Genomic DNA, 15769 nt, shown 5'->3' on the forward strand with positions numbered 1-15769 from the left:
GTGGAGGCTACCTCGCTAAATATTTTTAAGACGCGGGTTGATGGGTTTTTGATAAGAGAGGGGATTAAGGGTTATGGGGAGAGGTCGGGAATGTGGAACTGAGACACGACAGATCAGCCATGATCTTATTGAATGGCGGGGCAGGCTCGAAGGGCTAGTTGGCCTACTCCTGCTCCTATTTCTTATGTTCTTATGTTCTTATTTGTAAATATAGTTCAACTTTTAATAGTTAAGTTGCTTCATTTGTTAGAGTTATATTTAAACTGTGTTAATAAATAAAGTTTGTTTCACTATAAAAAATCCCTAATTTTTTTAATTCATTCATGGGAAATGGGTGTCGCTGGCTGGCCACCATTTATTGCCCATCCCTAGTTGCCCTTCAGAAGGTGGTACTGAGCCGCCTTCTTGAATCGCTGCAATCCACATGCTCTGGGCTGACCCACAATGCCATTAGGGTGGAAATTCCAGGATTTTGACCCAGTGACTGTGAAGGAATGGAAATATATTAATATATACAGTCAGGATGGTGAGTGGCTTGGAGGAGAACTTGCAGGTGGCGGTGTCCCCATGTATCTGCTGCCCTTGTCCTTAAAGATGTAAGTGGTCATGGGTTTGGAAGATGCTGTCCTAGGATCTTTGGTGAATTTGTCAATGGAATTACTCCTGGAGCAAAACCTATCCGCACATTTATGCCAAAATAGACAAATTTGTTGGGGTCTAATTTGGCGTCCTGCGGTAACTTGGGTTTCTGGTCCAGCAGCCTAGCAACGTACACATGTGAATTGAACATGTTTATATACATGTATGCATGTGAATTGAGCATGTTTATATACATGTATGCACGTGAACTGAGCGTGTTTATGTACACGTATGCATGTGAACTGAGTGTATTTATATACACGTATGCATGTGAACTGAGCGTGTTTATATACACGTATGCATGTGAACTGAGCGTGTGTATGTACACGTATGCATGTGAACTGAGCGTGTTTATATACACGTATGCATGTGAACTGAGCGTATTTATATACACGTATGCATGTGAACTGAGCGTGTTTATATACACGTAAGCATGTGAACTGAGCGTGTTTATATACACGTATGCATGTGAACTGAGCGTATTTATATACACGTATGCATGTGAACTGAGCGTGTTTATATACACGTATGCATGTGAACTGAGCGTGTGTATGTACACGTATGCATGTGAACTGAGCATGTTTATATACACGTATGCATGTGAACTGAGCGTGTTTATGTACACGTATGCATGTGAACTGAGCATCTGTATGTACACGTATGCATGTGAACTGAGTGTGTTTATACACATGTATGCATGTGAACTGAGCATGTTTATATACATGTATGCATGTGAACTGAGCGTGTTTATATACACGTATGCATGTGAACTGAGCATGTTTATATACACGTATGCATGTGAACTGAGCATGTTTATATACACGTATGCATGTGAACTGAGCATGTTTATATACACGTATGCATGTGAACTGAGCATGTTTATATACACGTATGCATGTGAACTGAGCGTGTTTATTGAAGTAAAATGTGAGAGTAAAATACAAGAAAAAATATTTTTAAATAAAGGAGCCTAGGCTGAATGAAACTATTTTTTGGCTTTGGATTATGTTCCTTTATGCATCACAATTCAATCATATTCATTAATATATTTAATTTATTACATTAATAAATTACTGATTCACTCACCAGTCTGCAGTTTCTTCAACATTTCCCTCTGCAAGCAGCCTTGCCCTCAATACAATTGTCTTTCCTTTCCAAAGGTTAATGCCACATCTTGGTTTAAATTTACGGCTGCCTATTTTCGATACAGCTGGTGCCAAGAGATATCAGGAATCGGAAGCAATGCCATGATATTGCGCAGTGCCAGAGGAACAGTGGGATACAGATTCACACCCTCATGAGCTCACACAGTGAGCTCTTGATCTCAGTTGTGCAGTCCATGTGGATGCCGGCACACACCAGACGATTCCCCGCAGAAAGGAAATTAAAACGAGAAGGTGAATTACCCCAAGCCACAGGGACTTGTGTGTCTAGTGGCTGCGATAGAGAGCCTGAGAGGAGAGCAAGTGGCTGCCCTTGGACAAGGGAATGGTGTGCATTGAGACCACAGAAGGAGAAGGGGAGAATAAGATAAAATCACTCCAAGAGAAAAATTAGCAGCCAGTGACATCTGCCTCTGTGTCATTGAGGAGATTGACCCTTTTATTCTCATTAACCTAAAAACTAATTGACCTAAAAATCTAACACAGAAAACTCACCGTATAATTTAATTTCTTTTTTTTTCTCTTTAGCCCATCTATGGAGCAGTAAGTGCTGAAAAATAGAAATACACCATTGATAAAGAATTTCAGCAAAGATTATACTGCACTGTGAATCTGCTGAGTTTTCTGCATTAACATCAAAAGTTCCAACAAATTTCAGTTTGATCACAATCAAAATGAGGATAACAGATCTGTTGCAGTAGTTAGCCCAGTCATTAACTGCAATCATTGGGCTGATCTTTTATAAAGATAGATTGAACTCTTACCTCGGGAAATGGAGCAGTGGAATTGCACTGCCTTTTGACCATCTCAACTTAACTTTCTTACGGGCAACCGTCCAAGACAGGAAACGATTTCACACTTGGCACGATAATTTTACATTTTTAATCATAGACAGACCCCAAGCTGAGCGTGTACAAAATCGCAAGGCCATCTGGAGCAGCAGGATGCACAAGCAGGGCTACTGCTGGCCAGTGCTGGATGTAACAAGGTGAATTCCCCATCAAGGTGACTTTTCTATCACTGAAAGGGGACTGCAAGTTTAACTGGGAAATATCAAGGCACAGAAATGTAGCTTTCTCTGAAATTCCTTTCTTTCTGCTGTTTTAAACAAATGGGTTAACATTTCTGAAAAGCCCCAAGAGAGGAATTTTAGGTGGAACTGTTAGGCAGCCACACATTGCTATCTCATTACACAATTACAAAACTCTTAATCATTCCCCATTAGTCAGTCCAATGCTGATTGGCCAATTTGCATCAAAAATAAGAATCTCAGCAATTACTGCAAGTGTTAATAGCAGCAAAGCATATCTGAACATGGACACGTGGAAATAGAGAGTGGTGGGACACTGGCATTGCTTATGATTTCCCAAATGGTGAGATTGTAATCATAGCCTGTCGCTCTGGAGAGACCTTGACTAGAGGCTGGCACATCATTGCCGGAAAGGAGGGAAATCTGCCAGGAAAATAATTTCAGGTCACTCCCAGTCATCTCCACACAGCGCCACACCAGAAAAAGGATCAGACAAAAGGAACCTTGTTCTCAATTCTAAAATCCAGTAAGTCGGAAATAACAGTATTAGGTTAGGTACACTTACGCTAAACACCTTTATCTGAAACTTCTCTCCCCAGACATAAATATAGCAAGTGTTTATACACTAGTGTCCTGCAGTGTGATCCCAGAGTTATTGATATACTGGTTGAGCATATTTTCCTTTGTTTACAGAGTAGCAGTGTTGGCCGGAATTCTCCAGCTATTCACAAATGCGGGATTTTCCAGTCCCACTGCAGTGAATGGAGATTTGGTCAAGCACCAAATTCCCCATCCTCGCTTGCAGTGGCAGTGGGATCTGAGCAGCCGGAAAATTCCAGCCCTTAGCTTTCATATAAATCCAATTTCTGATTTCTATTGCGAAGATGGAAGATATTATATACCCTTCAAAGATAACTGTACGTGATTTATGGAAAATCAGACACCTGAGACATTTCTTTCACCCAATGTTTGGACAATTTCAGCCCTGATTTTATCATTTTGAAATTCTCATCCTTGTTCTTAAATCCTTCTATGTCCTTGCCCCTCGGTCAACTCCACCGCCAGAAAAAAAGCATCCAGGATGTCTCTGCTCATCCAATTCTGCCCCTTAATCATTCCCAGTTTTAATCACTCACCACTGGTGGCTGTGCCTTTAACTGCCTACGTCCAAAAGCTGTGGGAACACTTCCCCAGACCTCTCTGACTCTCTACCTCCCATTATGGTCCTCCTGGAAAGCCCTTTGACCAAGCGTTTAGCCAGCTGCTCGATTATGTTCTCATGTTGCCGATGTCTAATTTTACTTAAGGACCCTCCTGCAAAGCGCTTTGGGAACATCTGATTATGCTAAAGGCCACTCTCTTATTGCAGGCAATGGGACCCCTTTTAGAACTGGCGTAGAAATACCGTGGTTTCGACATCATTGAGGTAGGGCATAACCGGGAATATTTCCGTTTGTACTCCTCACCGTAGAATCACTGAATCCCTACAGTGCAGAAGGAGGCCATTCAGCCCATTGAGTCCTCACCGACAACAACCCCACCCAAGCCCAATCCCTGTAACCCCCCTGATCACACCAGCTCCTTCTGCTGTTGGCTGGTGAATTAAGTCCCAACAGCTGCCTATAGTTATTAGGATCAGTCCAGCCTGTTTTCTGTTGCAATACGTGCTCAAGATTGGGCATAAAATTGCGCAACTCTGCGCGAATGAATCTGCAACTCTCTCATTTTCATGCTAGCTTGACACTTAGAGTTCTTCATATAAAATTCCATCCCAACTCTCTGAGAGTATCTTAGCTAATTCCTCTCCCCCACCCTATCCCCATAACCCCAAACATTTACCATGGCTAATCCGTCTAACCTGCACATCTTTGGGAGGAAACCAGAGCACCCAGAGGAAGCCCACGTGGACACGGAGAACGTGCAGACTCTACACAGGCATTCCCATAAGATCCAAAATGATTTTGGATGAGGAAATATGACCTAACCCAATAATACGGGGATTATCCATTCTGGAGATTCAATGCGGTGACAAGCGATCTGATTCCTGCTGGGCAGATCTTCATTCAGATCCTCTGCTTTTCAGCTAATTAATTATGCATCAGCGCAGAGCTGAGCGAATCTTGTGATGGGGGGGCAGGAATGTTTTGGCACCTGATTAAACGGCACCTGAACAGGTAAAGTGAGGAAAATGAAAAAGTTGCGACTGTGGGATGTTGGCACGGGTATTCAATCACTGGATAAACCTTTCACTTTTATAAATATATTTCACCCTCATCCCTCTCCAAGTCTCAGGTATTGAATGGTTTGTGGATGTGACACAATGTCCTCTGTCCCCCTCAGATTGTGGTGAGCACGTGGTTTCGGGAATCTGCCAAAGAAACAAAAACACTTTTGGAATCAGAGCAAAGGAAAACAGATCCACAGAGTCCCAAGAATTAGACTTATTATCCCAACCACTGGAAAATCAAATTTACTTTGTTGAACAGGAATGGATATTCTTCACTCCTTGCACCCAATGCCAGGAATATTTCTTTATTTTTCTTTAAAAAACATTAACTAACAGTGACTGAATGCAACAAGTGGCCTGATACCATTTGGCATGCGGTGACCGGTTCTGTACCAACTTTTTGTTTACAGTCAGGGAGTGAGTGTTGCCTCTATCTGGCTGGGCAACAGAGGGGGATAAAAATCAGCCATTGTCATCATTCTACCTTCCTATTTAGTGATCATTGCTGGAACATGCCCTTGTTAATGTTGGATGAAGTTGTTTTTGTTGCACATTTGAAAAGTCTACATGAAGAATGATGGGTACCTACACGATCCTGACATGGAAATTATACACCAGCTAGAGTAACCACTTTGAGAAGAGATGAGAGAACCATTTTCTGGTTCAGTAGCCTTTATGTACTTTCAATCTGACTCTGCAAAAAAATTAATTTGTATTTTTCTCATTGATGTCACAACACTTCAGGATAGTGAGTCTGCCAACTTATTTTTCACAAACTCTCATCGTCTGACATTGAAAAACAAATCACACAATCTAAACATGATAAAATACACCACTCTCCTGCAGGTTTAAAGATAGTGCAGTTGCTGGAACCTTTAAGTCCCTACATGGATAGGAAGGCCCTACTCTCCATAGTTGAGAGGTCCATAACCTGAGGCCATGGCCGCAGGGTGAGAGGTTCAGAGGGGATTCGAGGGGGATTTCTTTCACCCAGAGGACGGTGGAGAACTAAAACTCACTGCCTAAAAGGGTGGGATATGCACTTAGAGTTCTGCAACCTACAAGGCAACAGCTGGAAGGTGGAATTAAACTGGATGGCAACATGTTGGCCACTGTGAAGATAGAGTCATAGAGATTTACAGTATGGAAACAGGCCTTTGGCCCAACTTGTCCATGCTGCCCCTTTTTCTTTAACCACTAAGCTAGTCCCAATTATCTGTATTTGCCCCATGTCCCTCTATAGCCATCTTAGCCATATAATTGTCTATATACTTTTTAAAAGACAAAACTGTACTGCCTCTATCTACTACTACTTCTGGCAGCTCGTTCTGGACCTTTTTATATCTCTCCTCTCTCACCTTAAACCTATGCCCTCTAATTTTTGACTCCCCTACATTTGGGAAAAGATGTGGACTATCTAACTAACCTATGTTCTTCATTATTTTATAGACCTCCATCAGATCACCCCTGAGCCTCCTACGCTCCAGAGAAAAAAAGTCCCAGTCTATCCAGCCTCTCCTTATGACTCAAACCATCAAGTCCCAGTGGCATCCTAGTAAATCTTTTCTGCACTCTTTTTATTTTAATAATATCCTTTCTATAATAAGGTGAACAGAACTGTACATAGATGATGGGCAAAGAGGCTTCTTTTTGTGCTGTAAATCTTTATGATGCAGTGGGCAGAATTTTCCTGTCCCTCCTGCCACAGGAATTGTAGTGGGCGGGACAGGACCAAGCCCGTTGACCTCGGGTGGGATTTTCCAGTCCTGGTGCGAGTGCAGCCGGAAAAATCCCGCCCTATGTTCCAGGTGATTTTGAGGTCAATCTACTAACCATGACAAGCCACCTCTATTCATCCAAGTTATTGATACAATGCCAGTTTGAAAAATTGTGTGATGCTGAAAATGATAAGAGTGGCAGACTGTATTTAACTGGTTAAACCACTGACTCCTGGACCACAGACCTATCACACCCAACTGGCCTTAGTGCTGTGGATGTCTGCATTTAGTGGATAAATACAGAGTAACAAGTGTCTGGTGGTGAGACATAAAGCTCCATATCAGTATAGAATCCCAACAGCGCCCTAATCCATACAACAAAGATTCAACGTCATCTGTATCCAAGATGGATTACAGCCTTTCACTCACAGGTAGTTGTTATTTTATGAAAAGCTTGGTAAGCATTCTGATATTTTTTGCTCTATTTTTGTGTTGTCTCTGAGCTTGAGTCAAGATAGCAGAAAAATTATGAATATTGATAACGTGTAAAGAGGATTGGAAAATTGTGGGCATAGTTTATTCAATTTTGCTACATGTGCTCCAAGGGGATATAGTGCCCCCATTGGGAACATAGATTCAGTAAATGAGTTTTAACATTTTTACTCTGCTCATTTGCAGCTTCTGTACAGTAAGCTTAATTTGACAACCTCAGACTAATATCGAAAATGTAATCACAGACGCAAGGCTCAGCCAGTGATGAAGAACCAGAGTTAAAGATATTTAGTATTTCCCACATTTTATGCATTAAAACATTGAAATGAATATTCTGAGCAATATTGTGTTGTTCAAAATGAGGTGGCCACAATAATACTATGAGTTGTATCTTAATGATAGCTTCAGAAATCCACAGAGGCAAATAAAGGGGATGGGAAGGGAGATTTTTTTGTGATTATGCAAATAACAGGAAGAAAGAGAAAAACACAAAAAAACCAGAGTAAATAAATAAATATTTATTCTGCAAAGAAATAAATATTACAAATCGACTGTGGGGAAGTCAAAACAAAGCAGTTCATAGAATCATAGAAACCCTACAATTGGCCCATTGAGTCTGCACCAAACACAATCCCACCCAGGCCCTACCCCCATATCCCTACACATTTACCCGCTAATCCCTCTAACCTACGCATCCCGGGACACTAAGGGGCAATTTTTTTAGCATGAGAAATCAACCTACCCCACACATCTTTGGACTGTGGGAAGGAAACCAGAGCGCCTGGAGGAAACCCACACAGGCACGAGGAGAATGTGCAAACTCCACACAGACAGTCACCCGAGGCTGGAATTGAACCCAGGTCCCTGGAACTGTGAAGCAGCAGTGCTAATCACTGTGCTACAGTGCCGTCCAGTCCCTTTATGACACAACAATTTTAAAAATGTCAGAGAGGAAAGTGTCAGCAAATGTACTCACATCTTCAGCAAGGATTTTGTTGATGCTTTGTAAATGGCTGGCACAGTGGCACAGTGGTTAGCACTACTGCCTCACAGTGCCAGGGACCAGGTTTAATTCTAGCCTCGGGTGACTGTGTGTGTGTATGGAGTTTGCATGTTCTCCCTGTGTCTGCATGGGTTCCCTCAGGGTGCTCTGGTTTCCTTCCACAGTCTGAAAGAGGTGCTGGTTAGGTGCATTTGCTACGCTAAATTCTCTCTCAGTGTGCCCTAACAGGCGCTGGAGTATGGTGACTAAAGTAAAGTTTATTTATTAGTCACAAGTAAGGCTTACATTAACACTGCAATGAAGTTACTATGGAATATCCCTGAGTTGCCACACTCCGGTGCCTGTTCGGCTCAATGCATATAACCAGCATGTCTTTCGGACTGTGGGAAGAAACCAGAGCACCCACACACAGACTTGGGGAGAATGTGCAAATTTCACATTGACAGTAATCCAAGCCAGGAATCGAACCCGGGTCCCTGGAACTGAGAGGCAGCAGTACTAACCACTGTGCCACCATGCTGTGGCGATATGACTAGGGGCTTTTCACTTTATTGCAGTGTTAATGTAAGCCTACTTGCGACACTGATAAATAAAACTTAAAATTTAACCTTAAAATGGTGCTGCAAGTGTTAGTCCCTAAGACCTTATTTTTTTTTAGCCTGGTGTGATTTGATTGCTCCAGTGGAGTTGCAGCTTTGGGAAACAGCAGCGTGGCCTCGGCTGTGGGAGAGCCTCAGGAACCACGTTCCAGGGGACGGGCAGTCTGCACGCAGACAACACAGACTGCTTCAAAAATACCTCCGATATCGACTGCCTCACATAGCCACGGAAATTATTTGCTGAAACAGGAATCGTTCATCCAACAAATATAGCAAATTTAAAAGCAGCCCAGTTTAATGATCTGTGTTAATTAGGAGCAGTTACAGCTCTGGAAGAATCAAACTCTGCTCTCAGATCATCAATGGATATCTCTGTAAAGATTTTATAATCAGTGGCTATGGAACACTGTATTAATATCTCTGAATGAAGAGCACAGTATATTGTACCCCGACAGCATTAATTGATTGTAAGAATGGTTTTATGTAAATTAAAGTGATCTATCCAAGAGATGAACAAAATAGAATCTGTATTATCCTGAACTTCAGTCCTACCTGTGACAAATTTGCATAATGGATGGGTTAGGGAAGATAGATAGACATTTGGGAACCTTTGTCGCTGTTGGGAGTTGTCACATATTGGTTCAGTAGCAGTTGGATTGAAGTATTTCTCAAATAGCCATATTAAAGTTCTGTGTTTGATGATGCAGGGATAATAAAGTTGCAGAGTAAGAAGAATCGATTTAGCAGGTTGTGAAGCAGGGACATTTGACTGTGTTTTCACCCTCTACTGGTTCTGGGACTGAAGGATTAGCCCCACTCTCCGACCTGTTGGTTCTCTGGCTCCATTCTCCCCCTGGGCCATCTCTGCAGAGGTGGAATGAACAGCTGGGCTACCTGTTCGTCTGAGGCAGATTACCAGGTCGGCTCATTTACAGCCACTTGAGGCCAATCTAAAGAGTTAATGGGACATTTTCCATTGGTTTTCAGGTTCCTGCAAGTGGTAGCAGACTGTTTAGGTGCCTGGAGGAAACTTCGCAACATCAGGATGTCTATCTTAATGCCCTCGCTCTCTGACATACCTTCCATCCCTACTGCTGCTTCTTTCAAGCTAGAAGGCTTCTAATTGGCTCTCTTGCTTCAAGAGCCCACCTACTGCCCTTATTTGGAGAAAGACCCTGTCTCCAAGCCAAACAAGGGGCATCCACATGAAGATCTCAATGAGTGACTCTTTTCCCACCCAGATCTCTATTTCCCTCCTGCCCATCCCACCCAGTCCAAAGATGTGTGGGTTAGGTTGATTGGCCGTGCTAAGAAATTGGCCCTTAGTGTCCAGGGATGTGTAGGTTAGAGGGATTAGTGGGTATAACATGTAGGGGTATGGGGGTAGGGCCTGGGTGGGATTGTGGTCAGTGCAGACTTGATGGGCCAAAGGGCCTCCTTCTGCACTGTAGGGATCTATGATCTATGATCCTCGCTGCATCTTGACAGCTCTGCAATCTCCAAAATCAAGAAAATTATTTGGAAAAATGTTATTGTCTTCTATCTTCAAAATCCTTCCCAAAGTATGGATAAAAACTCTGGTACAGCCCCACAGAGTATCACCGGTCTCACCAGCATTCTTTTTATCCTTTCATGAGATGTGAGCATTTCTGGCAATGCATTTGTTGCCCATCTCTAAATACCCTTGAGTTTAGGCGTGGAGTGTTGTTTGGGTGTTTAACTGTTATGTACCAGCCAAGACTCAGTCAGTTGCACCTTCACCTCTGAATCAGAAGATTCTTGTTTCAGGTCCCACTTTGGTGATTCTCATTCTATTGATGTTAGTGGGAGCCTTCTTAGTTAGTGGGAGGGGACATAGCTTTAAATTGAGGGGTGGTAATTATAGGACAGATGTCAGAGGTAGGTTCTTTACTCAGAGGGTAGTAAGGGCGTGGAATGCCCTGCCTGCAGCAGTTGTGGACTCGCCAACTTTAAGGGCGTTCAAATGGTCAGTGGATAGGCATATGGATAACATTGGAATAGTTTAGATTAGAGGGTCATTAGATTGGTTCCACTGGTCGGCGCAACATCGAGGGCCGAAGGGCCTGTACTGCGCTGTAATGTTCTATGTTCTTATTTACAAATCGGCAATAAGATTTCCTGCATTACATCAGTCACTACACTTTAACACTTTAATTGGCAGTCAAGTATTTTATCCAGATTTCAATTTTATCTTTATCATATCCTATTATGTTTCAATGGCCGGAACTCTACCACCTCGCCCGCCATGGAATTGGTGCTGGCGAGGGTCCAGCAACAGAACTCTCCATTGACCCTAGATGGGAATTTCCAGTCTCGCCCAAACAAAACCGTAAAATCCTGCCCAACGTCTCAAACAACTTCATCCATTTGGAACAGAATTATCATTATTATTATGTTGGCAAATGATAACTGTTTCCCTCCACCAACTTCATTCCCCTTTAAACCAAGTGCTGAGCTCTATTCTAGTCCCATCCGAGACCAGCTAACTTAGCATAGACCGCAGGTCAAACTGAACAACTTGCAGTCTGCACAGTATCGGTTGAGAGGTTCCATATTTAGAGACAATTAATTTCAGGCTTGCTGTTATGCTTTCCGCTAACTGGAGTTCCCTTCTGGTCTGCAGTTCTGTTGTACGACTTCCTCAACTCCCAGCTAACTGGTAATTTCAGAAAACGAACAGTGTGGCTTTTCAGGTTGGAATTGGAATCTATTCAATTTGTCAAACTTCAGAAGGCAGAGATTTAAGAAGAATTGCCAATGCAGCTAGGGACAGGGATAGCACATCTACAGTTATTTGAATAAGTGGCAACCTAAAACAACTAAAAAGACTATTTTGAAATCCGATCAATGGTTGCACAATTCATTGAATGGACTGATACTAGGATACAAGAAATCCTGATTGATATCACAAAACTCACCAGAGTTCTCACCAGAGCCCCGTCTGCAGTTGAAGCAGTTTCTTGAAATGAAGCAAAGGCCTCCCTCAGTTCCTGCACAGCAGCTGATAACAAGCTGGAATTCTCTCTCCTCTTAACAAAGAATATTGTTTTGAACAGAAACTCTCAGGAGGGAATTTCTTTAGTTTAAATATGCTTCAAAATGCACAAGAAACAAAGAATCTGTAGATAGACCTGTCCTTATCTGCGAGTCTCTGTGAAGAGGGGAAACAGATGTGTTTTAAAGGTATTACCAGATAGAAATACAACAATGAGGCAGCATGTTGGGACAGTTGAGACCACTGACACTACTGTTAACCAGTTTTAGCTCATAACCACAATGAAACCTCAAATTAGTCTGACTTTGTACACTTATGAAATTCAAACAAGCAATTTCTAAATCAGAATCAAATGCTAAGGACCAGTGAATGGACCTTCCATTCCATGAACTAATTCCATGATGGGTTGAGCCCATATTGAGATGGGGGATGGATTAATTGAATTTAAATTTCACCAGCTGCTGTGGTGGGTTTTGAACCCACGTCCCAGACCAGTAGCCTTGATTACTGGTCCAGTTACATTACAGTAAAAAGTCTCACAACACCAGGTTAAAGTCCAACCAATTTATTTGACAGTAATCTCATAAGCTTTCGGAAACCGTGTTCCTTCATCAGGTGCGTGGAAGGTTCTGATCAGAGAAGGACATATAAAGTCACACACAGTTTACAGAATACTGATTAGAATGTGAGTCTTTACAGCTAACCTGCTATTCAAGTCTTAAAGATGCAGACAATGTGAGTGGGGATAGTATTGGACATTGACATTAGACATTGTCTGCATCCTTAAGGTAAACTGCCAGTTACATGACCACAGTGTAATCATCTCCCCATTGGTCTTATTAATAAAGGTTCATTCCATTATATCTCCAAACACAGATTCAACTAATTTCCTCATTGTAAATGCATGGAACATCACTTGACACAGGTGAAAGAAAGAAAGCTCACATTTATGGGACACTTTTAATGTGTTCAGGACGTCCTAAAGCACTTCTCGGCCAATACATTCCTTGCAAAGAGTAGTCACTGTATTTCTTACCAGCAAACACAATGGCCAGATTTTTCCAACTGTTCACACCCCACTGCCGGTGAGAACGGAAAATTTGGCGCTCAACCAAACCTCCTTTCACTGCAGCGGGTCCGGAGAATCCCAGCCGTGGGTGAGGTCAGAGAATCCGACCCAATTACTAACTAGGTCACAAAATCCCACAAACAGCAATGAGGTGAACTACCACTTAATCTGTCTGGTTACATCAGTAGAGGGGTGAATGTTGGTCAAGATTCTGTGAGACATTCCTGTTCATCTTGGAAGAAATGCCATAGGATCTCATACCTTCATCCTGAACAGGCTTTCACTTAACCTGCCCTATTGTTAGTATCTCTGACAATGTAACATTCTCTGAGTACTGCATGGAAATGCTAGATTAGACCAAGTACTTAAATTCAAGAGTAGGCCTTAAACCTTCAATAATCAAAGGCATGGAATACTAACATAGAAATATTTTTCAAGTACAGATTCACAGAAAAGAATAGCAATTTTCATAAGATGAAACTGCCAGCAATACAGTCAGGGTACTGAAATTCACCATCTCAAATTCTGGATCTGTTTGTATTGTGTTCGCTGCTCCATCAGGTACCTCTACACTCTGGATATCAGCGAAGATTGTGGGTTCCTCCAGCCTGATCAGACTCTGGAAATTTTGATGAGACAATTGGATCCTGAAGTAATGAAGCAATTCTTTCTGAAAGATGGTGTCATTACTGATGATGTCACTCAGGTATCCATTCTTAAAGATGCACAGCAAATTACATTTGTCGAAGAACTTGAAGCTTCATAAGACTATTTCTAACAAAACGTATTATTGCTAATAAGTTTTGCAGAGTGTTTTATTTTCTGACTTGAGAATAGTTTAAAAAGCTGTGTAGATAAAACTGGTCATAGAATCCCTACAGTGCAGGGAGAGGCCATTCAACCCATTGAATCTACACTGACCACAATCCCAACCAGGTCCTCTCTCTTGGTATTTACCCTAGCTAGTGCCCCTGACACAAAGGGGCAATTTAACATGGCCAATCAACCTTACCTGCACATCTTTGGACTGTGGGAAGAAACTGGAGCATCCGGAGGAAACCCAAGTAGACAAGGGAGAACATTCAAACTCCACACAGACAGTGACCCAGGTGGGGAATTGAACCCGGGTCCCTGGCTCTATGAGGCAGCAGTCACAAATACTGCAGTGGGGACAGGAGATAGCTGAAAGATTACAAAATAACTATTAATTTTGAGGAGGTGGGGTTGTGGGGGTGGGACGGAGATTGAAAGCTCTTGGATTCGATTCAGAATTGGCCCTGTGTGATAAATGATATAATTAATGGCAACCTATAACGCACAATCATATATATTACATTCATATTAAGACCAAAAAGTTATTTGATTTGATTTGATTTATTATTGTCGCATGTTTTTGGAAACAGTGAAAAGTATTGTTTCTTGTATGCAATACAGACAAAGCATACTGTTCATTGAGAAGGAAAAGAGAGAGTGCAGAATGTGGTGTTGCAGTCGTAGCTAGGATGTAGAAAAAGATCAATTTAGTGCAAAATAGATCCAATCAAAAATCTGTGGCAACAGGGAAGAAGCTATTCTTGAGTTGGCTGGTACATGACCTCAGACTTTTGTATTGTTTTTCCTGTTGGAAGAGAGAATGTCCGGGATGCGTGGGGTCCTTAATTATGCTGGCTGCTTTGCCGAGGTAGCGGGAAATGTAGACAGAGTCAATGGATGGGAGGCTGGTTTGTGTGATGGACTGGGCTTCATTTATAACCCTTTATAGTTACTTGCAGTCTTGGACAGAGCAAGACCAAGCTTTGGTACGACCAGAGATCATACTTTCTATGGAATATCTGTAAAAGTTTCCTTGGCATCAGCGTGGAGGGACCGGAACAGTTTGTTGGTGATCTGGACACGTAGAAACTTGAAGCTCTCAACCATTTCCATTTTATCCCCATTGTTGTGGACAGTGGTGTGTTCTCCACTACCCTTCCCAAAGTCAATCACTAACTCCTTCATTTTGTTGACATTGAGGGAGAGATTATTGTTGCCGCACCAGTTCACCAGATTTTCTATCTCATCCTTGTATTCCGCCTCATCATTGTTTGAGATCCAACCCACTATAGGGGTATCAGCAGAAAACTTGAAAATTGAGTTGGAGAAGAATTTGGCCTCACAGTTATTGGTATATAAGGAGTATAGTAGAGGGCTGCGGGCACAGCCTTGTGGGGCACCAGTGTTGAGGATGATGGTGGAGGAGGTGTTGTTGCCTATCCTTACTGATTGCGGTCTGTGGGTTGGGAAGTTCAGGATCCAGTCACAGAGGGAGGAGCTGAGGCCCAGGTCACGGAGGCTGGAGATAAGTTTTGTAGGGATAATGGTGTTGAAGGCTGAGATGTAATCAATAAATAGGAGTCTGACATAACTGTCTCTGTTATCCAGGCATTCCAGGGTTGAGTGCAGGACGACGGAGATGCTGATCCCAGTCTCTACATTTGCTGATCTCCTGTTCTGATTCCCACCTCCTGCCACAATGGTTTAAACCCACTTGGACCACAATACAATAAACAGACTCTAAATGTGTATTAAATACCCATCATTATTTCCATTCATCAAATACAGCTCAGTGATCTTGTGTTAAATGACGATACCCTGTTTGTGAAATGATAAACTGGGAGATGATTTTGCTATTGGTCAAAATGAGATTACAGAATCCTAAATTCTAATTATCAGCCAGATTTCTTTAATTAATTTATTTATTTACGAGTTTTGTGCCATACACTCGAAGTAACAGAAGGTGTGTGCTGGTGGAGGGGGGATATCTTCCATTAAAG

The 15769-nt window shown here is 42.2% G+C and overlaps 1 pseudogene; it reads left to right on the forward strand.

Annotated features, from left to right (window-relative positions):
• Nucleotides 1–1328: 1328 nt before the first annotated feature.
• The window catches only part of LOC145357909 (S-adenosylmethionine decarboxylase proenzyme-like), a 46960-nt pseudogene continuing 32519 nt past the window's right edge, over nucleotides 1329–15769 (forward strand).

The sequence above is a fragment of the Carcharhinus amblyrhynchos genome, chromosome 24, assembly GCF_965287045.1.
Source record: "Carcharhinus amblyrhynchos chromosome 24, sCarAmb.v2.hapA, whole genome shotgun sequence".
Classification (NCBI taxonomy): Eukaryota; Metazoa; Chordata; class Chondrichthyes; order Carcharhiniformes; family Carcharhinidae; genus Carcharhinus; species Carcharhinus amblyrhynchos.